At 51.1% G+C, this 25,649-nt stretch overlaps 1 protein-coding gene and 1 long non-coding RNA gene across 9 annotated transcripts in view; both read right to left on the minus strand.

The window, feature by feature from the left end:
• The window catches only part of LTBP2 (latent transforming growth factor beta binding protein 2), a 97,979-nt gene that overhangs the window by 51,476 nt on the left and 20,854 nt on the right, over nt 1-25,649 (minus strand). The window lies entirely within an intron of this gene.
• LOC125963375 (uncharacterized) lies at nt 775-14,239 on the minus strand. Its single transcript, XR_007475253.1, has 2 exons — nt 3,111-14,239; nt 775-3,053 (listed from the first exon to the last, which is right to left on the minus strand). It is a non-coding gene; the product is annotated as an uncharacterized LOC125963375 (long non-coding RNA).

A 25,649-nucleotide genomic window follows, 5' to 3' on the forward strand; every position in this document is an offset into this window, starting at 1 on the left:
AGATACCATTTAAGTTCTGATTTTTCACTTAACATTAGATCGTACTTTATACAATTCCACAATTTTCATATTGATCATCTTAATGGCTACAAGGTAGTCTATCTGAAGATGAATCACAATTTATTCAGACATTCTCCTGTTATATACTTAGATTGTTTTTTTAATTTTTAACTGTGGACATCCTGACTCATATGGATTTTTTTCTTCGGTTAAAATATTCCTTTAGTATGGGGGATCCATTAAACTGTTTTTATTCTGTATATTTGAAAAATATTTATAAGAAACATTTTGAAAAGGCTTATTATTTTAGGATTAATTCTGTGGACTAGAATGATCATATCAGAGGTTACATTTATGGCTCTAGGTATACACTGGAGGACTGCTCTCCAAAAGGTTGTATAAATGTCCCATTCAGAGTGCAGCCTCGCCAGCATTATTATATTATACACAGCCTCGCCAGTGTATTATTAATTTTTCATCATCATCATCATAAATGATACTTCAATGTTGCTTTAGCTACCTTTTTAAATCATTTCTGAGGTTGAATTTTTTTTTTTTTTTTTTTTTTTTTTTTTTTTTTTTTGCAGTATGCGGGCCTCTCACTGTTGTGGCCTCTCCCATTGCGGAGCACAGGCTCCGGACACGCAGGCTCAGCAGCCATGGCTCACGGGCCCAGCCGCTCCGCGGCATGTGGGATCTTCCCGGACCGGGGCACGAACCCGCGTCCCCTGCATCGGAAGGCGGACTCTCAACAACTGCGCCACCAGGGAAGCCCTGAGGTTGAATTTTTTTCATACATCTATTTACCACTTGTGAAAATTTTCTGCTCATGTCCTTTGATATCTTAACTATTTGAGTTGTTTGCTCATAAACTTGAACGGTTCTTTATGTGTTTATTATAAGGCAGGTCATTCTACAAGGCAGCCTTGTTGTAAATACTCTGTCACTGTCAAAATGTATGTGAACCACTGTATACATGACAGGGTCTGGACTATGGTGGGTGTGAGCACATTGTAGACACTGAAGCTGAGAGAGTAATTACTTGCCCAAGGTTATACAACAGGTAAATCAGGCCCCAGGACTCCAATCCAGCAGAGCTTGACTCTTGTGCCACCCAACAGAGCAGCCCAGACCATGACAGAAACTCAGCCTAGAAGCCTCTGCTCAGGCCTGGGGTGGTGCTCTTTCCTCCCGTAGGTTCCACCCCTAGCCTCTCCACTGGATTCTTTGCCCAAGTGGGTCCTGGGACCCTCTCCCTCCATCGTCCCTACTCCTGTTGGCCCCGGGTGTCCAGGCCATGAGCAATCTCCCTCTCATTCCTTCCTGGCAGAAGCCAGAGCAGCACAGGTGTCAGAGTTGGGCACCTTCCAGCCCTTCCCCAGCCCTGTTGGCCTGGGACTTGGCTCCCGTGAGCTTCACCACTGCGCTTCTTCCAGTGCGACCAGCAGCAAATACTCAACCTGACAGCCCCACACATGCCCCAGCCTGCTCCCCGAGTTTGAGGGCTGGAGTGAGAGAGAGGGCCCGTTAGCCACCCCAGAAGCTCTGGGAGCTGTAATGAACCAGATTTGGGGACTCCACCCTCAGGCACCTGCTCCTAACTCCGAGGAGAAGGTCAACACAGCCAGCTGCAGCAGAAAACACAATCCTTCCAATGGCTTCCAAGAGTTCACCAAAGAGTGAGAGGTAAGTGAGCTGGTGGGTCGGTAGAAGTCTCCTCCTGGTGCTACCAAGCCAGTGCCATGGCTCAGCTTAGTGTCAGCATCACAGAGCACCCAGGGAGCTAAAGGGAGTAGTTCAGGTTCTGCCCGGACCACCTGGGACATTTCTGAACTTGATGCTGACAAAGAGCTCTCCAGTCTGGTCAAGGTGGAAACTCAAAGGGTTCTTTCTTGGTCGTTTGCTGTCACTGTTGTTACTGTTGCCATCACTTGTTTCTCTAGTTGGAACTCAATGCTAATGGCCCCAAGATTCCTGAGTTCAAATCCCTTAAGGGCCAAAGGTTTAACTTTGCAGAGAAGAAAAAAATGTCTTCCCTAGTTGTAGAAAGGACCTGTCTGTACAGAGAAGAGAGGACAGGAGTTGGGCCAGGCAGATGTCAGTTCTGCCTCCTACTTGACCAGTCACTGAGATCCCCTGAAACTCAGATTCCTAATCAGTAAAACAGGAATAGTGACACCCACTTCACCGGGCTGTGGTGAGGACCAAGGGGAACAGTGACACCATGTGATTATTTTGAAAATATAAATAAGTGGTCACAAGTTGAAAACTATACCAGAATTTTAAAATCACATGAACAAAGAAAAGGAAGTGCTAGCTATAGTTCAGACAAAATACCCCTCCCCAAGCCACTAAAAATTCTTCTTCATCTAAGAGGAATAAAAGACACCTCAAATATCTTGTTATACTGCCCAAGCATCCTTACATATAAAAGGCCAAGGGACTAATCTTGTGTCAATACATTTTTAACAACCACAGCCTTCTGAGCTCAATCCATTGTCATCTACTGCTGTGATGGGGATTTCGGGTTAAACAATACAAATCAAGAAGTCCTACCTTCTGAGAGGCTCACAGCCAAGTAAAGAAGGAAGTCTTGATTCTTTGATAGGTCCTATGTCTTACACTGAAAACACCCCTCTAAAGAGTCAGCTATCTCCCTTCATAAAGCCCAGACCAGTCCTTGGAGGTGGACAGGGAGGGAGGGCCCCCCACCCCATGTGTGAAGGGCTTCAGGTCCTCAGCTCAGCTCTGGCTCCTAGAGAGTGGTAGCAACAGAGGCAAGTGAGAGCTGCACTGGGAAGGTGACTTCCTTTGACTAAAGTCCCCGGAGCGGGGCTCTGTCCACTCTCAGCTTTGGAAAAACTGCTTTGATTTCGTTAAAGGATAGCATAAATGTTCTCAGATTCGCCTGGCCCAAGATTATCTCTCTGGGATTGTTCCAAGGAGGTCCTGGCAGAGCTGCCACAATTGACTGGAACATCCATCTCTCTAGACTTCAGGATTTCATGGATCAGTAAAATTTTGAAACAAATGTAGGGGACCAAAGTTGCCAACTTTTTATTTAGGTAAGACATTAAAACACACACACACACACACACACACACACACACACACACACACACACCTCCCAATTATTACCACCATAATTTTATGAAAGAAAAGACATTTCAATGCCAATAAGAACTATTTGAATAAGCTTAACTTCGTGGAAATCTCACCTCATTGGCTTTATTTTTTTCATTTCTTCATGGACCAACGAAAACTCTCATCACAGACCGTCATGGAGCCAAGGAGGAGCCACTGGGTATGATCCACCAAGATGTGCTCTGGTCTGAGGACTCTCTGGCTCTTTCAACTAACTTGGGAAAAAACCTTCCATCCCAGCTGGCTGGGATCTTCAGACCTGAGTGGAAACTCCCTGGACAGTGCATACCCATGATAATGCCACTCAGCTGAACATGTTGCCCCCATATTCTGCGCAACTCACTAAGGTTCTCAAACAGTGATGGGGAGACGAGTGGGTGAGGGGCTCCGTGCCCTCCTTCCCACCCACTTTCACCTTAGCCTGGTGGCTCCACTCTATCTAATTGATAACTGGGTTTTCCACATACTATTTCATTTGCTAAGTGTTCTGCTGCCAAAAGAAAGTTTAAAAACATCACTGCAAGGTGCATAGAATAATTACAGCTCCCATGGACAGAGCACTGAAGGATGTACTTTAAATGCATCATCTTTTTTTTTTTAAATGCATCATCTTATTCATGTTATTTTATTGAATGAAAAAAGTAAGTTGCAGAATAATATGGACAGTAATACTTCCAGGTTTTTGTTTGAAGAAAAACCTCTCTCTCTTCCCTACAGATATTTATATAGGCATAGGAAAGGTCTGGAAGGATCTGTAAACAGTGGCTGCCCCTTGGGGATGAGAATGCCTATGTATGTGTTACTACTGTTTTAAACTTTATGTTTTCATATTTTTAGATTTTTTTCAGTAAAAAAATTTTTTTTACAGTTTTACAGTAAACACGCATTATGTTGTAATAAAAATAAATCTCTATTTTCCCCAGCAACTCCAATTTATAGGTAAGGAAATTGAGGCTCAGGAAAAGCATGATAAATGTGTGTATATTACTAGGATCCAAGGTGGACTCTGATGGCTAACAGAGGTACAGGAGTTCAGATGTAAGCAGGACCATGACATTTGAGCTGGGGCTTAAGAGAAGGGTAGGAATTTCACAGTCCAAAATGAGGGGGAAGACATTCCAGATAAGAAAAGTAACATAAGAAAACACGTGAAGGTGGGAAACATGGGCCATATTTAAGGAAGGATAATGAGCACAGTTGGATAAAGCATAGAATGGAAGGGAAGGGAGGGAAGGAAAATAACATCCATTCAGTGCCTACCAAGTAGTGGACATCATTCTAGGTGTTTTACATAACATATCATTTACTTGTCCAAACAACCAACCCTATGATCAAAAACCTCTGCTTGGCCAAAATGACTTTAAACAAAGTAAAAAGACAAAAGACAAAATGGGAAAAATATGTGCAATTCATATCACGATAAAGAACCAATCTCCATAATATTTAAAGAGCTCCTAGAAACAGAAAAGACAGACCAAACCAATATCCCTAGAAGAAAAGTCAGCAAAGGAATAAGAACTGTTCACAGAAAAAAAAACCCAAATGTTTCTTTTTTTTGCAAGATCAAGATTTTTAAAAATTAATATTTCATTGCTTCATCAAGTACCTTCTCAAGTATAATTTTTTTTGTTTACTATAAATATATGGTGACAAAGAGCACAGTTTGAAGGAACTGCACTGACTTTTCCTAAGGCACCAGCCGTTTTCCCCACCACGGCTTATGAACCATAGTGCAATTGTCAACACAATGAAAAAGGAACTTAGTATTATTATTAAAATAGTTCTAACCCTTAAAGGGTCTTGGGCTAACAGATAGCACTTTGAGAACTACTGTTTTACTAGAACAAAAATATATTTCTCATTTTTGTTATGTTGACTTTGGGTTGGTTACAGGTATCTTCATTCTGGAATCCTGGCAAAAGAAAAAGCCTTTATCTGGCACCTGTTTTTCCTGTGGCAGAGGAAAATGAGCAAAATAAATTCATGCATTGGCTTCCAAAGCTTCTTCTTAGACATGACCTATATCACTTCTCATCTTCCATTGACTTTGGTCAAGTCCCATGGCCAAGCTTGATGTCAATGGAAAGAAGGAAGTACTCCTCCCATAGGTAGGGACCCTGGAAACCGTGGCCTCCGACGCCGCTCCCCCGTCCCGGGAAAGGAGACACAATTCCCCTCCTCGCCTCCGCCGCCACCTGCAACCACCCCCAAAATAACCCCAACGGGTGGTGAGAGGCAATTATAACCCGGGCGAGCGGAGGGCGGGGGAATGGGCGTCGGGCGGGCGGGGTCGGGGAGCGCGGCGCGGGTCCCCAGGTGGCGAGCGGATGTGCTCCCACCGCCCCAAATGTTTCTTAAACACATGAAAGTAGGCTCAACTTTTCTCATTCTAAGGGATGTGCAAATGAAAACTACTTTGAGATAGCATTTTTCAGTCCATCAGATTAGCAAAAAATCCAAAAGTTTAATAATAGACTAATTTGGTGAGATTGTGCAGAAACAGATACTCAGATGTTGCTGGTAGGAATGTAAGTCGACACAGCCCATTTGGAGAGCAATTTGGCAATGTCCATCCACACCGCAATGCATCAATGCTTTGCCCCTTCAGGTCCACCTCCGAGGCTGTGCTGCAGATACACCTGCTGTGGTAGGCACTGCTGCCGCCCTGCCCAGTCCCCTTTGCGGCCGGTGCACCCCACACTGGCTTCCCCTGAGCTGTGCTCCGGACAGAAGACAACCACCTGACAAGCTCCTCCCACCATCATGACCACGAAGCCAATGACTGACTGAACCGGAAGTTTAAAAGCCCCGCCTCCTTGCTTCAAGGTGGGACAGCTGTCCAAGCTCCGCCCTCTGTTAGGCTTTGGCTTGATTTTCCCGGGACCAATCCTTGCTTGGCTCTTTCCGCCTTTCCATTCTGCCTTCCTCCCGCCCTTAGCCCTCCCCGAGTAAATCACACACACATCTGAATTCACGTCCCAGCTCCGCCTCTAGGGGGAACTGACCTAAGACACTTGTAAACGTCCACAATGATGGATGAACAATATTATTCATAGTAGCACTGTTTTGTAATAGCAAAATATTTTGTAAAGAATAGAAACAATTTAAGTGTCCCTTAGTAGGGGATTGGTTAAACAAACTAAGAGACATCCACGGGATGGAGTCCTATGCCCTCAAAACAGAAAGATGCAGCCCTTTTACATCCACAGAAAAGCTCTCCAAGATATATAGAAAAGTGAAAAAACAGCCCAAATCTGGCCCACCGACTGTTTTTGTACAGACTGTGACCTAACAATGGTTTTTTATACTTTTTAATGGTTGGAAAAAATCAAACGAAGAATAATATTTCATGACATGAGAAAGCGATATGAAATTCAAATTTGTTTCCATAAATACAGTTTAACTGGAACACAGTCACACTCATTGTCTAAAACTGCTTTTGCTCTACAGTGGCAGAGCTGAGTAGTTGCAGACACCATATGTTGTACAAAGCCTAAAATATTTACTATCTGGCTTTTTGTGGAAGAAGTTTGCTGACTCCTGGTGTGGGGCATGTAAACTTTTGTGTAAAAATAGAGAAAATAAGCATGAATTTATTTGCATATTCATAAAGCAACCTTGGAAGGATACCCTGAGAATTAATAAGTGGTTTCCTGTGTGTGTGTGTGTGTGTGTGTGTGTGTGTGTGTGTGTTGGGGGGGGAGTGGGAAGTGGATGCATGGGGAAGAAACTGGTGCTACAATTTAATGAATGCTTGTGCTGTGCCGGGCTGCATGCCAACAATGCATGTCACATGCATTATCTCATGAAATCCTCTCCATAACCCTAAGAGTTAGATACTCATTATCCCCCATTTCACAGTCAAGAAAACAGAGGGTAGGGAGGTTCTATACCTTGCTGAAGGTCGCAGAACTCCTAAGTGCAGAAGCCAGGTTACCAAACCAGGTAAGTTCATCCTCAAGCCACCCTACCATTTGTCATTTCTCTATCGCCATTTCACTGAGGCTGCGAGGGATTAAAGAAGAATAGGTTCGGGTCCATATCGTGGAGGGCTTGAAATATCAGGGAGGTGTCTGGGCTGTACTGAATGGGTAAGGGGGAATCCCTAGAGATTTTGGAGAAGCCCACCCTCTTTCATGCATTCAAGAAGCACTTACTGAATGCCTGCCACGTGCCAGGTATCCAGGTCCAAGGGTGGCAAAGACTCTCTTGCCCTCTCTGCTCCAGTGGAGACTGAGCAAAGGAACCAGCATCCCAGCACATGTGTGGAGGTACAGCGGGAGCCATACATTAGCCTTGAGGTGCAGGTGGTCTTCAAGCAGGTCTAGGACATGATGGGATGGGCCTTTTCAAATGTTTATTACTTTGATGAAAGATTACCTGGTGGTGGATAGACCAGAGAGGGGAGGGCTGGAGGCCAGCTGGAAGGCTTTGGCTGGGCTCTAGGCTAGCAGGGACCAAGGATGGGACCAAGAAGAGGATCGGGATTCAGGGGATATTTAACACATAGAGAGTTCCCAGCTGTGGCTTAGACAAATGGGTGGAGGACATTCCAAGATCTCAAGGAGTGATCCAAGAAGTGACTCAGTTTGGGACATGGTGAGTGCGGGTGCCTCAGGATGGATCTCAGAAGCAGATGGAAATACCCAGGAGGCAGCACTCAGGAGAGAGGCTGCAGACACAGACTGCAGACACAGTCAAGGGAGTCCTGGTGGAGAGGTGGGGCTGCAGGGACCATATTACTCGGGGAGAGTATTCATAACAAACCACGACTCAGAGTTCCACTGCTGGACTCTGCTTACACTTGCCTGTTTCAAAAAGGGAAATGTGTTAATGAAGAGACTGGTCCCCGTGTTGGGCTTTGCTCCCATAAATTTGTCTCCAACCTTTGGTGCCTGCTACCGCTTGCCTGCTAGCATGCGATAAAGCAACTGACAAGCCAAAAAGGAATACTGACGGGAAAACGTGGCAACAGCCCATCACACTTCACTCGACAGCTTGCTGTCTACATGGCTATGTGCGTGTGCCTATAGCGGGTTTTTATTTTGCACACACAGATGATCATCATAGTTTCTGCTAGTAAAACTGTTCCCAGTTCTAATTATGGAATTAATTACATTGATAGCTCATGGTATCCCTTATGACTGCCAGATGCTCTGACATGGAAACACTTTGAGAAATACAGGAGCAAAGAGAGAATAAATAAGGGCAGAGGAGGGGGTCTGGGGAGCAGCAAGGCTTGAGGGGCAGACCAAGAAAGAGGTTGTGGAGATGTCAGAGAGGTAGGAGGGGACAGGGAGAGAGCACCAAGACAGGAGGGCGCTCCTTGAACTCTATCCCTGCTCCGGGCCTTCCTGTAACTGCAGGCCCAGCTCGTTACAATTGAACACACCTTGGCGCCTCCCAAGTGGCTCAGTCTCCCCTGAGAATCTGGGTCCTGGAGAGGCAGGGGGAAGCCCTCGCAGAGCTCTGCTCCTTCTCTCCTCCTCGCTGTCCAGGCCTCAAGCCCACAGTCAGGTGGCCCTTGTGCCTAATCCCCAGGGACCCAAGGTAGTGTTTCCAGACATCACGCTCTAGCCCCCGCTGCAAACCTGCCCTGCCCCGGCAGGGAACAAGGGGGCACCCAGCCTTGGTGGGTGAAGAGGAGGGGACACCATGGCCTTGGCACAAAGCAAGGAGCCTGCTGATTCTACGTGATGCATAGTTTGGGGGCCTGAGCAGGTATGGCCCAGGCTGAGCTAAGACAGCAGCCATCACTCCCCAGCCTCTGGGTATCAGAGGTGCCAGGTTGGTGGGTTCCCAGGTGTCACTGTAAGGAGGGGAAGACTTGAACTCTGCCCCTCTTGTCCTAGACAGTAATAATGAACATTTATTGAGCACTAACTCTGTGCTGTGTATTAATTGTTCTATTTGCATATGTTATCTAATCTTCACAACCACCTTAAGGGGCTAGGTACTGTTATTAACCCCAGTTTTTCAGAAAATGAAACTGAGGCACAGAGAGGTTAAGGACTTGTCCAAGGTCATTCGTCTAGAATTGCACTGTCCAGTAGAACTTCCTGTGGTGATGGAAATGCTCTATAGTCTGTGCCATCCAATATGCTAGCTACTAGCCACTGTGGCTTTGAAGCACTTGGAAATGCAGCTGGTGTGACTGAGTTTTACATTAAATTAAATTTAAATAGTCCCTTTGTGGCTGATGGCTACTGCATTGGACAGCACAGCATAGAAAATGGAGGAGTCTGGATTTGAACCCGGAAAGTCTATCTTGGCTATGTGGTTAAAAGTTTCCCTGGCTACCCTCACTGCATTCTTTGTCCCCAGGCACTTGGGTTCCCTGACTGTCCTGGCCTAGGGGAATCAGCACCCTTTTAATCCTTGCTGTCCTGAGGATGTGGCAGGAAAGAGACTGGATTTCCGGAAGACATGGACCCAGGCCCAGGTCACAGGGGAGCAGGGTTCAGCATGACCTGAGGAAGGATGTCTAAAAAGCCAGGGTTGCCTGGCGACATGGTGGTCCCTGGAGAGGCCTGAGCACCTTGTCCTTGGGATCGAGGACCTGGGTCCTCGCCTCTAACCCCCCACCCCCCGACCCCATACCAGAAAGGAAGCAGCAGCCATTCCTGCTCAGGGCGGGGCTCTGGGCCCGTGACATCTGAGAGACAAGTAGGGTGGCATGCTCAGTGGGGCAGTCCTGGGGGACCCAGCCCCTTCCCACTGCCTGGCACACAGTTCCGGCATCCCCAACACTGGGACCCTCATACCCTGCTGCCCTCCCGGAAGGGCCGAGAGCTGGCGTCCCCTACAGGTCTCAAGACCTCTCCTGCTGCCGGTCCTGCTGTGCCCACTTGCCCGACCCCTTAGGCCTCACCGGTCTGCCTGAGGTCCCCCCCCACCCCGGCCACCTGTGAGTCATATCCCCCTGCTCTGAGGTCTGCACCTTTAGCTTTTTTCCGTGGCCACAGCCAGGTCTGAGAGGTCCGGAGCTCGGGCTCACAGACCCCAGGGGATGCCCCTGCCAGGCTGAGGGTGGGGAGGGGGCAGAACCCAGGGAGCCTCGCCTGCTCAGAACTGCACCCTGCTCCGCTCGCCCAGTAGCTGGGGAGAGAACACAGCACCCTGCTTCCTTGCAGGCGGATAAGAGGCGGAGGCTGGTGGAGCTGTGCACGTCTGGGGCATCGTCTGTGGGACACCGAGCCCGGGCCTGAGGTCTGGCTCCCACCTCTAGAGCAGCATTACGTAGGTGCTGCCTCAGTGTCCCAGGTGTCCAGAGACCCCTCTGAGCCACCTCACGCCCCTCCACCCTCAGACCCCTCATGCCTTGGTCAGCTGCGAACGCTTCGCCACTGAGCGGCCTGCCTCACGGGCCGCCAAGCCCTTGCTCCTTGACACTCTGCATTGCCTTTTTTCTCTCCTGGATGGGCCAGGGTGCTGGGCAGGAAGCTGGAGTGGGCTGCCCAGGCCCTGGGATCACACCTAGGGCACCTCAGGGGGCAGAGAGGGGAGGAGGAGGTGCCCTGAAGGGCTGCCCAGGGCCCCAGGAAATGCCCCTCATTTTCTACGTAAGTTTCATTTTGTCCAAGTGTCAAACTGCCGAGCAATCGCCCTCTCCCTCCAGCCAGGAAGGAGGTAAAGGAAGGGCCCCTCCAGGAGCTCCTCTGCCTCCTTCTGGGCCCAGCAAGACCACCCAAAGGGCTGCAGCATGGCCAGGGATACCGACCCCGAGAGGGGAAAGGAGGGGACTGGATCTTACCCTCTTTTTTTTTTTTTTTTTTTTTGCGGTACGCGGGCCTCTCACTGCTGTGGCCTCTCGCGTTGCGGAGCACAGGCTCCGGACGCGCAGGCTCAGCGGCCATGGCTCACGGGCCCAGACACTCCGCGGCATGTGGAATCTTCCCGGACCGGGGCACGAACCCATGTCTTGTGCATCGGCAGGCGGACTCTCAACCACTGCGCCACCAGGGAAGCCCCTTACCCTCTTTATATCCTTCATGGAGTCATCACAGCGCTGGGCAGACAGCTGCCGCCCCCCAGATAGTCATCACATTGAACATTGAACTCTGTGGCTCCCAGCACCGTGGCCTCACTGGAGCCATCTCCCCAGCCCAGGCCAGGTCCCACTCCACAGCCATCCAGGGCCAATGAACTTGGGCCTTTGGCTCCAAGTTCCCCCAGGAAGATGTGTCAGCTTGTGGGGAACCTGGATGTCATGAATTCATCATCTAACCACTTCCAAGGTCCACTTGTGAGCACCTCAGATGGTACGTGGTCCCACATGGGCACTGAGGGAAAAGCATCTGGCCCACCGAGGGCTTACAATCCAGGCAGGGAAGCAGGAGGCAGGGGAGGGCTGGCACACCTGGTTCCTTTGTGTGGATTAGAAAAGGGGCCCTGGGCAGCCAGTTTACAGAGGCTGCCCTGCTTCCTTCAGGCTGATGTAGCATGGTGCCAGGGCTGGGCAAGCAGAACGTAGGCTAGAGTTTAGCCCCATTCATCTCCTGACCTTTGTGTAGAGTGCAATGCGCCCCCCGCCCCACACCATGCACAGTGGTCCTGGGAGAAGACCCTGCACATGAGTGTTTCCTACAATCGAAGAGTGGAAAAGCAGCAGGTAGTCAGGTGAGCTGCCTGGCCAAGATGCTCCAGGCCTCCCTACGCAGGTGTAGCCCTGGGTCTGGATGCCTGGGGAAGACTTTCTAGAAGTTGTGTGATGTTAGCTGGAGGAAGGCATGGGGAGGACAGAGTCCACCCAAGGGCGAGAGAACCACGAGTGCAAAGGGACACATCGAAGAATGTGCTGGTGATGGTGCTCAGGGGGTAAGGAGGTGTGTCTGGTTAAAGGGAAAAAAGGAAGGGCCAAGGATGACAACAAATAACAGCAAATAGCTACATTTATTTGCCAGGTACTGTTCTAAGCACTTTATGTATATCAACTAATTTAATCATCATTATATGAGGAAGTAGGTATTATGATTATCCCCATTTTACAGGTGAGGCACAGAGTTGCTAGGTAACTTGCCTAAGGTCACAGAGCCAATGACTAACAGAGCTGGGAATCTGACACAGGAGGCCGGCATCTGCATCTCGTTCCCGAGCCTGTACTCTAAACCTCTACACTATATCGTGGCTTGAGAGCTATGCTTTGGGTCTGAGCTTTAGAGCCTTATCCTTTGGGTCTCATGTATAAAAGGGAAGCCTTGAAGGAAGGTGTTTTTACCAGGAAGGAACAAGGTTAAAAATGGTCTCTTAGGAAGGCGATCATGGACAACTCCTCCCTGGAGCTCCCACCCACACTGACCACCCAGCTGCCTGGCCAAGAGTGCTCTCCTCCCCCACCCCTGCCCCCCAGACGTTTTCTCAGGGCACCTGTGGTCCCCAGGGTGAGGCAGAGGTGAGGCAGTGAAGTCTGTGGAGCCACAGTACTCCACACACACCCACTGGTTCAAGTAACTGCTCTGTTTACGGAAACTCAGGCACAGAACAAACATCACTTTAGAAAGGTCCCCAGTGCCCTGCAAGGCGGCTCCCACGATCCCCACAGCACCTGTGAAGCACCTGCGGTGCAGAGACAGTAAGTCTCTGGCCCTAGCTCACGTGTCTCATGAATGGCAAAACCCAGGATTCAAACCAGGTCTATCACACTCCTCCCAGCACTGCACCCTCACTCTCACCACAAGCTGCTGCTGCATGAGTGACAGAGAAGCAAGTGAAAAAAGGAAGTGGTTGGAGAGGTGAAGAGGTGATGGGAAAGAAAACACAGAGGCAGGGCGTATGGGCACCTGGAAAGTGCTACCGATCAGAGGAGAGAACTTGAGGCTGAGGGGATTGAGTTTGGACCACTTCCCAAAGCCATGATGAACTTGGTACGTCTCGCCACCACCAAATGGGCCATGAGACGCACACCTCTTGAACCCCGGGTTCCCAGCCTGTGGTCTTTGGGACCCATCTTCCTTCCATGTATGTTCCCCCAACCCCTGGCGGGCACGTGTGCCCAGGCGCGCCCACACACACATACACACACACACACACACACACACACAGAGCTTAGCTGGCCTGCCTTATAGGACAGCAAACACAGGCCTGTGACTTCAGATGAGTTTACCCCACCCGGACAGGCCCATTGTAGACAAAGGCAGCTGGTGCCTGGGTCAAGGATATACTTCTCAGGGGCTGGTCAAAGTCTTGGCAGCCTTCAGCCAGCCTGCTCTTCCAGGGCCTGGAACTCTTCCCCAGGACCATAAACAAAAGGAGATTTCTAAAAGACCTGGGCGCCCAATCTGAGAAGCCTTCGCTCATCCCAAACCTACCAACCAATTATGTACCATATACCTGCTACAGACACTTCATTTTAAAATTTTTACTAGGCTCTTTACGCTTGAGAGTGTGATTTTTCTACGCTTTATTTGATTAGTGCAAACCTATGCTATAAAAACTATCATTCCCCATTTTACAGAAGAGAAAACTGAGGCACAGAGAAGCTGTTTACTTGCCCACTATCACCACCAGGCAGGGAGGTGCTGGGATGGGGTCTCAAGGCCTGAGCTCTGTACCTCTGGTGGATGACATTCCCCAGCATGCTGCTCACCCTTGGCTAAGATAGGAAACCTCACCAGAGCCAGAAACACCTTCAAGTGGTCTGGGGAAACTCTCAGAGTTTCCAGTTGCTGCTGTCGCTATAAACAAAGGGCTCAGGTAATCCCAGAGTCTAGGGACAAATAAGAGTTGGTGCCATTCATAGGACACCTAAAAGGTGCGTATATGCATTTACATATGTTAGTAAATCTTCCCGACAATTCTATTAGTGGCAGGCATCCCCATCTTACAGATGAGAAAACTGAGGCTCGTGAGGTTAAATCACTTGCTCCGGGCAGCATAACTATTAAGTGGCAGAGCTGAGATTCAAACCCAGACGTATCTAACAATAAGACATCAATTATGCCACAGTTGCTCCCTCACACACTATTGCCTGCTGTAGGGGCTCTGACCTTGACCCAAGAACCTCCAAAAAAAAGAAAGAAATGTGGAATCAGTTTGTTCCTCAAGGGTGTGGCTTGGCTGGCGTCTCAAGAGGATACCCCCGCCTCTTGGAGTACCAGATTCCCTCCAGAGGCCTCTGATGCAACCCTTACCCACCCCCACCCCCCCCACCTCCCCACCCCCGCTGGCTGGGTGCACCCTTGGGTGGACACATTAGGTAGCAGTGAGGAGCCCAGGCTCTGGGAGGAAACCAAGCGTGGGCGACTGGCTGGAAGCAGAAATATGGTATCTCCAGAGGTTTTGATTTGCGATCTTCATTTTGCAAGGAATGGGGATTTTTTTTCTTTTCAAAAAGCAGTGGATTTCCTTGAATTTTAGACCTTTCACAAATATTTTTTTAGGAGAAAAAAGAAGGAAAAAATCCCCCACAAAATGCCTGTCACAGCTACTCACTTCCACATTGAATCACGGACACAAAACCACAGCTATGTGGCTAACAAAGGAACTATGTGTTTTCATATCTTGTTATTGGAAATCATTTAGCAATCTTCACTATGTCATCTGCAGACAGACAGACAAATAGACGCGCAGACACACGCCTCTGGGTCCTAAGCCGCCAATCTTACAAACTCGGTCATCAGATAACTTTGCATTTCACCCATTTTCCCTTTCTAATCCTTTTCTGGGAAATTACACAGCAAGGCTTAAATCTTCCTCCTTAGCCCCTCTCCAGAGGTGGGGTGTGTGTGCACATGTGTGCCTGCCAGTGATTGGAGGAGGAATGCTGAGACATTGATTCAGTTAATTCCACAAGTGGAAACAAGTATACATTTCACAGTCCCTTTTTTATTAATATTATCATAATAGCACTTTATTTTGGTAAAGTGATTTTCACCTGGGAAGCTTACAGTGCCTTTTCTGACAGTGGCAAATTAATTAACTGATGGCAGATTTACAGATTGCATAACTGGAAAAACTACTGGACCCATAAATCAGAAACTTCCTCTGCATCCCAGACAAGGGGTGAAACCTGATGTATATTTGAAAACCTTGAGCTCAAAAGGAGAATTCACAGGGCCTGAAAAATCTCCATTATGATTATGATTTTTGAGGCATGTTATCTCTGCACATCTTTCCTCTCTCTCTCTCTCCACACACACACACCCCACCCCAGAGGGCTACATTCACTGAGCAGCCAGTTCCGTACAAAGCAACCGGATGGGATGGGCATCCCCCTGGGGCATCTGAAAAAGAGCATTGAGTGTCTTTCTGTTACCTTGTGGCTTCATCTCTCCCTAACCTTTCCTTTCAAACAAAAATCCTAGAGGACTTAGGTCAGTACAGCCACAAGCTCAAAATATTCATCGTTACTACTTTTTTTTGTGGGATGCTGGAAACTGTATACATTAACGTTTTAATGCCCCAACAACTCCTCCAGGCTCTCGCCAGCTTTCTGGAGTTTCCTGAAAAGACACAAGATGCGTTGCCTGACCCAGTCCTCGGCAGCTCCCACGCCAAGCTTGCTGCTCTGCACTGGCCTGAGCTCACCTGCTCTCGGGGCTACTTAGCCAAATGGCTACGAGCACGGGTTCCAGAGTCCTGAGTGGAGCTGGGCTAGAATGGCCCCTCCTGTCAGTTTCCTCCTGGTGGAGTATCCTCCTCATAGGATCCTTGTGAGGAATGGTTAAGGTGCTGGAGATCTTCCACTTGTCTCTGTGGACCTTTCTCTGTCCCATTCTGGGCCCTAGGAGGCTCCTTCACCCTCTGTCTTCCAGTCCTGTTCAGCCCACATGGGACCCCAGCAAGAGGGCAGAGGGCAGCAGACGGAGTGGAGGTATTGATCCTCCAGTTCCCTCCTGACGGGTCACTGTGGGTAGTGGTGGCTCTATTCCTCTGCCAGAGGTCACAGCCCTGTTGTGGTCCTCTCCTGTGGCTGGGGCTACTCTGGGTTCCAGTAACCGCTGACCCCTTGTCTCTTAGACCTGCAGGGCTAAGGGCTTCCCTATACTCTGCTTCCCTTTGACCCTGTCCACACCTTTGCAAATAGACCCTTTATCAAATTGTCCTCACTGAGTGTACCATCTGTTTCCTGCTGGAACCCTGACGGATATAGAAAAGAAAGGGTCTCAGCTATCAAGTACTGAGCCCTCAGCTATGTGACTCGGCACTTTATCCACTTTGACTCATGGAAGTGAAGAGATTCACACAACGTCAAGCAGCTGGGCAGCAACAGAATCAGATGAAGCCGAGGTCTGACTCATGACCGCTATGCTGTATGGTCCCCGGTATCAAGTGAGGTGGTGCCTGTAAAGTGCTTTGCACAGTAGGGCCGGCTGACTCAATAAAGCCCCACCAATGGTAGCTTAAAATAACAGCTATACTGCACTCAGAAAACCCACAGTCCTAAACTCCACTCCAGCGCAACGCGAGCCCTGCCCTAGCCACAGTCCTAAGGTGGAACCCTCGTTCTAATACCACACTAAAGTTACGCTCCAGTCTAACCGAACCACCACCCTATTGTGAAATAGAAAGTCACCTCAACCACAATCTTCATCCCACCCTTCGTAACCCAAACATTCCTCACCATAACCACCAGGGGAGGCTAAGATCAGGGCTGTGGAGAGAATGGGGAGCCTCTCTGCCCTCCGCACCGGGGAGCTTGCCCCCTCCCAGCGGCAGGAACATCCCACATCCCACTCCATCTGTCCTCCCCTCGTTGGACTCAACACAACTGGCCAGAGGCATTTGTGCAACATCCACTTGACTCATGTAACTGACTGGTGACTTTGGTGTGGGGAGAACCAGGAGGGCAGAGCACCTACACGAGGCCTGGGACAGAGCAGAGGCGCCAATAAATCCTGTTGGTGGTGATGATGAGAAAGGAGAATTAGAAGACGAAGTGCTCCTAGCTTCTGCATCACTTGGCTGCCGGCTCTGGGCAAACAGGAGGTGAACAGCTCTCATCTCAGAGATCTGTAGAGGGCTGGGGCCAGGCCTGGGCTGGGAGGGAGGCCCTTTCTGGAAGCCACCCTAGGGAGGGTCTTGATAACCCTCAGCTCTGGGATTATCCTAGAAAAGGGAGTCAGGCAGCCTCCATCAGAGACTTCGGGGCCACCTCGGGCCAGATGTCCACTTTCAAGCTTCAATACGACAGGCAGGAAGAGAAGAGAAGTATGCAGGAAGCGGACACCATTTCCCTGGAATCTGCCCACTTCACTGCGTGGGGAGCGGAGAGGTGTTAGAAGGCCCTGGGCCCCTTTCTCCCTTGAGCATAAAGAGGCCTGAGCTTGGCCTCTTCATCGACCCAGAAGTGTCTGCCCTGGGCCAAGCATGGCGGAAGGAAGAGGATTTGCAGGCTCCACTGCTTGGAGAGAAGGCACACCGGCCCCTCCCTCCTCACGGCCTCTGTCGGGCTCTCTCGGCCTAGAGCGAAAGCGAAAGCATTGCAAGACTGCGTCCATCCAGAGCCTGTGTCCTTTTGTTTCTACACTCAAGTACCCTAAGGCCAGCTGTGGCCCTGAGCTCCGTGGGCCTCGGGTATTTGTGTGGGTTAGAGAGGTGCATGTTAATACCCTACAAAGTCCAGGGGTCCACCTCCCTTTCGGAGAAACCTAGGAGGGGCCTCAGCAGCCAAACCCAGCTGGAGAGGACTGCCTTGAAGCAACATGCTTTGTGGGGGAAATGGGAGACATTTCCCTCTTGGGAAGAAGCCAGGTCCAGGGTCACCACATACAGCTGCACAGGCTGTGCACTGCACAATTCTTGGAGTACCTGTCATAGAGACTATGAATGTGACAGACATCTCCTGGTGTGTGTCCAGGGACTGAAAGGTCCAGCACACACAGCCTGCCTCCTTCTCCTCCTGGGTGGAAATGGAATGCTTCAGACCCACCCCGCTACTCCAAGCAGTCTCTGCTGGGCAGGGATGGGTGGGGCTGGCAGGGGTTAAGTGCCAAGGAACCTTACACAAACCTTAAAGTGGCAGTGTTTCCAGAACCCTCTGCAAACAGCAGGGAGGGGGACAGGGTGGTGAAGGAAGCGCTCAGCTGAGACACAGTTCTCTTCTACTGTCTTCAGAAAGCAGCAGCAGGGCTTCTGTGATTTCAGATTTGGGAAAACAAAAGCCTTTCCATTTGTTCTGGCTGGAGGCCCATGAGTGAGCATCTCCCTCTGACTACTCCCCTTTGAGCCCTCCCTCTTCCAAACCCGCAGCCCCAGGGAAGAGCAGGCATGGGACTCTTCTAAGGCCCAAGAGATAGAAGAAACTGGGAGGAGACCCCTTTACAGCTGTTGCAGCCCCTGACAGACTCCTGGAACTCCTAAGGGTTTGCTAAGCCCTGCTCTGGCTGTGCTCCAGTCACCCTTAGGAGAGAAGCATTGCTCTCTGCCTGCCTGGCTCCAGACCCCTGAGACCAAGGGGCACAGGGCAAGCAGGTACCCACCTGCTGGGAGGATTGGGAGAGCCCCCTTCCTGATCAACAACATGCCAGGGGATGGGCTGAGTGTCAGCTCAGAAGGGAAGGGACCTGAGACCAACTTTCTTTGCTCCAGGCAGCAACAGAGGATACGTGGTGACAGGGATGCTCATTCAGTAGATAGTTGTTTATTTATTTATTGAGTGCTTACCATTATTTATTGAGTACTATTCTAGGAGCTGGGGATATGTCAGTGAACAAAACAGCTCACACTGTACTTGGGGAAAAACAGACAGTACACAATAAGCATAATAATTAAATTATATGTTATGTTAGGAAGCGGAAAATAGAAAGCACTGTGGAAATTAAAAGGTGAACCAGATGAGGGCATCCTCAAGTTGGGGGTTTATAATATTAAACGATAGGAAAATAGGAGACATCTCCCTCCTGGGAAAGAGCCAGTTTCAGGGTCACCACATACAGTGGCACAGGTTGTGCACTGCACAACTGCGCCGTACCCGTCCCAGAGACTATGATGTGAAGCACATCCCCTAGTGTTGTGTCCAGTGGCTTAGGCTAATTCTAAGGTTAAAACCTTACAAAGGTGGTCAGGGAGGGCCTCAGTGAGGAGCTGCTCCTGAAACTGAGCCAGGCATGTACAGAAGGCATAAGTAAGTATCCCAGCCCACTGTCAGGAGGTCCTGAAAGCTTGACTTAGTCAGGATTGTAGGGTTGAGTCAACCCAGCACAGAGGCACCACTTGGTGGCCCTGAGGAAGCAGGTGACGCAGGATGAAAGATGTAGGCTGATTAACCCCACTGCAGCCTTGCCGAGGACTTGAGGCTTACCGTCAGGGAGAGCTAAGGTCTGCCCTGGTGAAAGGCATCACGTGTCCTTGTAACGACCTTGGAAGCGGGTAAAGGGGGAGTAAGCACATTTCACCATCGGGGATGGAAAATGGCCAGGCTGGAGGCCAGAGACTGAGACCATTAACTCTCGACCTCAGAGAAGATCCACTTGTTGCTTCTGATTTACAAATACAGAAACTGAGGCCCAGGGAGGACAAGGGACTTTTCCAAGATTTCCTAGCATGAGTTGGTCTCTCATCAGGTCCCAGGTGTATCGGAGAATAGCCTTGGGTCCGAGGGACTGGAATAAGGAGGAGGGAGGACCTACAGGGGATTATGTGGCCCAGAGGCGTGAGCAAAGTCGTGTGGCAGCATGCTGGAGCCCAGAGCGGAGGAAGGGAGTGGGAGGGAGGCGGCCGCAGCTGGAGCAAGGCTCAGAGGACCCTGGCAAGCCTTCAGACTGGCCCAGAGTCAGGATCTCCTGGGTTCCCAGGGCAGGCCCACCATCTAGCTGCCAACCTTCGTCCTGCCTCAGTTTCCCCATCTATAAGCCCAGATTGTGGGTTGGAGAAGAAAACCCCTTCTGGCGAGCGGGGCATCTCACTGATTTGCCATGGGCATGGGGGAGTACGCAGGCATGGTAAGACGTTTCACGTTTTTCAGACACCCTACTGACCTCTCTATGTGCGTTATTTCAGTGAATTCTCGAAACCACCCTCTGAGATGAGCATCTGTTTTCCCACTTCAGAGAACCTGAGTTTCAGTGAGGCGAAGCGACTTGCACGACTAGTTTGTAAGGACACTAGGGTTTAAATACTGCCTGACTGCAAAGCCCAGCTCTTCCCCGGCACATACGCCGGGGTTGCCTCCTTGCACCTGCTGCCCTCTCCCCAGGTACCTCATTTGATTCTGGGTCATCCATCTCCTAGGCAAATGCCTTGCCCTTCTGTCAGGAAGGATGCCTGGGTCCCCCCTGCGGCGGGTCTCGGTGCAGACTGGCAGAGACCACCCCTTGGGGCAGAGTCCCCGCACCCCCTGCAGGAGGCCTGGCAAGGCCTGGGGGTGAGGGGAGGCCGCACTCCCGCAGGAAACCTGTGGCCTCACCCTCCACCACAGCAGGTTAAAGGTCACACATTGGGAAGCCCACGAGGGCCCGAGTGGCGACGACGTGGGGCTGAACAATGCCGGGTCCTGTTGGGGAGGCGAGTCCTATGCCACCCACCCGTACCCAGTGGCCCGGTGCCCACCCCCGAGGCCAGGCCTGCGGCAGGAGCTGCACTAGTGCCCCTGCCCTTCTTCCCTCTCCCCACTGACAAAGGCCCCCCCGAGAGGCCGGCCACCCCCACCTCGGAGCCTTGTCAGCAGAACGGGGACATTGGGAACCCACTGCAGGGCTTGTGAGAGCGAAGGAGAGACCCCGGGGAGACAGCCAAGCTGCCTCAGCCAGGTTGACTCCACTCTACTCTGGACCCGTCGTGTTCGAGGTGCTGGAGATACACTGGCAAAGAAAACATAACAGCCCTGTCCTCCTGGGCCTGACGTTTTACTGAGGTAAGAAATAAATACATAAGTAAAATACACAAGACGTTAGTGCTTGGATAGGAGTCGGGAGTGTTTACGGGTGTGCGGTGCAAAATCAGGTGAGCATAGGTGGGGTTCCCACTGAGAAGAGCAGACCTGGAAGGGGGAAGGAACCAAGCCATGGGTGTATCTGGGAAGAGGGTTTAATGTCGGTTGAATTGGGTCCCCGACCCCCCAAAAGATTTCTTGAAGTCCTAACGGCCAACCTATGAATATGAACTTATTTGGACGTAGGGTCTTTGCAGATGTAACTAGTTAGGGTTAGAGGAGCTTATACTGGATTACAGTGGGCCCTAAATCCAATGACTGGTGTCCTTATAGAAAGAATACCCCCCAACACACACACACACACACACACACACACAACATGTGACGACAGAGGCAGACATTAGGGTGAGGCAGCCACAAGCCAGGGGACACCAAGGACTGCAGGAAGCCATCAAATGCCAGGGCAGACGCATAGGACAGATTCTCCCTTGGAGTTTCCCAAAGGAACAATCCTACCAACAGTTTAATTTTGGGCTCTGCCCTCCTGAACTGAGAGAATACATTTCTGTTGTTTTAAGCCGTCCTGTTTGTGGTCATTCACTATGGCAGCCCTAGGAAAGGAACACAGGGCTCCAGGGAGGGGGGACAGCAAGTACAAAGGCCCTGAGATGGGAGCATCTCTAGCATATCTGAGGAAAAACCAGTTGGCCAGTGTGGCAGAAGCAGAGTGAATGAGGGGAGCGAGTGGTGAGAGCTGATGCTGGAGATGTCAGAAAGGTTTTGGGGGCCAGATCATTCATGTAGGGCTGTCCTTGTGGCGAGCCCTTGATAAAAGGAGCTATTACACTGCAGATGGACGGTCCCAACTGGCGTGGGCTGCAGTGTGTCGGTGACCCCCGTGATCTTTGTTCCCTGGTATTATGCCTTTGAATATGTATATAAATGGCAAAAGGAAATCAAGGCTGCAGGTGGAATTACAGCTGCTAATTAGCTGACCTTAAAATAGGGGAGAGTGTCCTGGGTTATCAGGGGGCCCTTAAAAGTGGAAGGAGGCAGAAGAGTCAGTGAGAGATTCCGCTGAAGACGGAGACACAGGGCAGAGTTAAAACATGAAGAGTTCACCCTCTGTTGCTGGCTTTGAAGAGAGGAAGATGGCCACAAGCCAAGGAATGTGGGTGGCTTCTAGATGTGATGGCCCTCAAGTGACAGCCAGCAAGGAAGTGAGGCCCTCAGTCCTACAACTGCAAGGAAGTGAATTCTGCCAACAAACAACCTGAATGATCAAGAAAACAGATTCTCCCAAGAGCCTCCGGGAACTCAGCCCTGCTGATAGCCTGACTTTAGCCTGGTGAGCCCCGTGTCAGATGTTTGACCTACAGAACTGTGGGATAATGCATGTGCATTGTTTTAAGCAGCTAAATTTGTGGGGTGTGCAGGGAGGAGGAGATGGAGAAGGAGAGGGAGAGACCGACAGGGACAGTAAAAGGAAGGCTGACCCCAGCTGCCTTCTCAGGGAACAGCCCGCTAAGAGCCACGATCACGGGGCCCACAGCTTCCCAGCATCTCCCTGCCAGCCCCGCTTGTCCACCTCAACACTGTCCTCCAGGCCCCTTGCTGTCCAAGTGCTGATCAAGCCCGCTGAGGATGTCCCCAGGGCTCCACCTCTAGGTCCTCCGGTCAGACTAAGGAGTAAACCCAGTGGAGGTCCCTCCCATTCGGAGAATTGTTGTGACACCTCCCTCCCCCCCTCCCCCATAGGGCTGGTGAGACGGCCTTGGTGGAATACACAAGCCAGCCAAAAGCCACTATTGGTGCTACTGCTGGATCACACCACCCCTGAGACTGGGCCTGGGCTCTAACTTCTCCCCAGAGCAGGTCTGCGCGCACACACACACACACACACACACACACACACACGCACCCCAGTTTTCTGTCTGCTTTTTGCCACACAAGTCCTCATGGCAAAGAGAACCAGCCTGCTGATGGCTAACATGTACTGACTACTAACCCGTATCAGGCACCGTACTAGGTGTTCTACTCAAATGGTCTCATTTCACCCGCTCTGCAATCCTACCAGGTGGAGACTATCGACTCAGAGCTGTTAGGCTATTTTGCCTGATGTCACACAGCCGGTAAGTCCAGAATTGGACTCCAGGATTCCCTGAATCCGAAGCCCAGGCTCAGAACCTCACTCCTCCAGGGGTGGTCCGTGGGCCAGCAGCATCAGCATCACCGGAGACCACGTTAGAGATGCTCACCCCAGACAGGCCGCGTCAGAAGCTGCATGTTAACACGTTCCCAGGTGATTCGCATGCCTGTTTCAGTCTGAGAAGCACGGTGTGGAGCGCTGTTTTCCAAGGCCTGCTGGTCCTCGACTGTTGTAACCACCTCCTCCCCCAATCTCTCAAGGCCCTTCCCAGCTGCCTAGGTCTTGCTCCACAGGTGGGGTAGGCTCTCTGCCCAGCCTGGGGAAGAAGCCTGAGCCCCGGGCTCGGAGGGAGTCTGCAGGCCCCCCGCGGCCAGTCCAGGCTGCAGCTGGACAACATCAATCCGCGTCTGGCTCTCTGCAGGGCGTGCTGCCTGCTGCCCGAGACTCTCCTGACCCCTCCCTCTCGTCTTCTTTCTGAGACACAAGTCTCTTGGCCTCTGTCTAGTGCTCTCCTGAACGTGGCCTCTGGCCATCACCAGTCCCTGCAGTGTCTCTCCTCCCTGGACATTTTGCACCGTCCCCCACCCCCCACCAAGAATGCCCTCTGCGTTTATGTCACTCCCTTATCTGGACACCAAGGGCCTGTCCAAGTTGCCATCAGGAGAGAGTCCAGCGGCTGCTTGGGAAAGCTGGCCAAGTTCACAGGAAATGTCTGACACCACCAGGCAAGTGGGATTTGGCCTCCCAAAGCAAAACACAGCTGGGCCAACAGTGGGCCGCTCGGACTTTCCCAGATTTCATGGCATTGACACGCCAAGGCAGAGAGAGAGAGAGAGGGAGAGACATGGAGAGAGAGAGAGAGAGAGAGAGACATGGAGAGAGACAGAGAGAGAGAGACCGGGCTGGCCTGGAGGCTGCAGCTCATTAAAAACATCACAGTAGCCCCTGGCCAGGGAGCCTGTGAAGCTCAAAAGGGACAGCCCTGCTGTGGGCTGGAGACCTCAGCCCAGGCCCTCACCCTCCCCTGCCTCTCGCACACCTTCGCGGGGGGACCGAAGCCTCACAGAGCTGGTCCTCCTTCCTTCCCAGCCTCCTCCCCGCCCAGCATCGAGCCTCGTCCATTTCTTCATTCAACTTGTGTTGACTGAGCACCTACAGGGTACCAGGTGTGGTATTAGGTGCCAGGGACATGTTCATGAAAGAGGAGGACACAGTAGTCTCTGCTCTCACGGAGCTCCTGGTCCAGCGAGCAAATGCACAGACTGTCCCGAGGCAGAGTGAAAAGCGTGACCCTGGGGAAGCATGGAGCCGCCCGTCCTCCCGCACTCTGAACACCACTGCGGGTGGTGCCCTTGGTTCCAGGGCAGGGTGAGGGTTCGGGGCCAAATGGGCCCTTGGTTAGGTAAGTCTTCGGTTGGGAGCGAGCGACAGAAAGCAATGCAGATTGAGCACTTCCTGCAAGCTGGGACTGCAGGAGGCACTGTGGGGAAATCCAGTGTGAGACGCAGGCGCTGCCTTCCAGGGCGCAGGCCACGCCGTCTGATTGCAGGCTCAGGGTGCAGACTCACAGCGATGTGTGTGCCACGTGTGCGCTGCAGGGGGTCAGAGCCTGGTGGATATGAGGGAGTAGGTGCTTTTTGGAGGAAGTGGGACTGGGCCTTGAAAACTAGAAGCGGGATAGGCTGGGAAGATGGGGCAGGGGATGTCAAAAGCCTTCTGACTCAAGGGTACAAGGAACAGAATGACCTGCCAAGCAACCACCCCCAGCACTCACTTGTGCACGCACACAGGGGATAAATGCATTATAAAATGAATGAACCCCACAAGCCAAAAAAGAGCTTGCAGGGGGAAAGCCAGGCTGGAAGGACTCTGCTCCCACCCTGCCCCGGGGCTGGCCCTGGAGCTGCCACCTCTGGGGCTCCTCCAAGTGCCTTCACACCAGGCCCACCCACCTTGGACCCAGAGCTGGGACCAATGAGAACAAGGCTCAGGCCCTGCCCAACTGGTCACAGCCAATCCCAGGCAGTTCACCCTGCCCCCTGCATTGTCCACCTGGCCCTTAGCTCTGCCCCCCATCTCTGCCCCAGCATCCTAAGGCCTTGGTGAAAGAGTTTGGCTCTTCTGGTTTTAACTTTGGGGCTCCCTAGGCCTTGACCCAAGTTCATCCTTCTGTTGTTTCTGCTCCTGGCTGCTCTCGGAAACCACCTGCTTGTTTGGGTGGCCAGGGCCCTGGAAACCCCCTTACTGAGACCCTGGTCTGGCCTGGCCCCCATTGCCCCTCCCCCTTCAGAGTTGCTGGACAACCTTGAGCTCCTTTCCTTTCTCTCCTGAGCTTTCCCCGCTGGGGACCTGGCCTCGAGGTCAGCCTCTTCTCCCTGATTCTCCCAGCTTCCTCTGGGAGGGCAAATCCTTTTTTCGCTGAGCTCAGCAAGACAAGGTTCAAACATTTCAGAAAAGTTCCTAAGTAGGAAGCGAATGGAAAAAGTAACCTGAAAAACCACAAGGAAAACACAGCCCCCAGAAATGGACCAGTTTACAAAGTTCAGA

The sequence above is a fragment of the Orcinus orca genome, chromosome 2, assembly GCF_937001465.1.
Source record: "Orcinus orca chromosome 2, mOrcOrc1.1, whole genome shotgun sequence".
NCBI lineage: Eukaryota > Metazoa > Chordata > Mammalia > Artiodactyla > Delphinidae > Orcinus > Orcinus orca.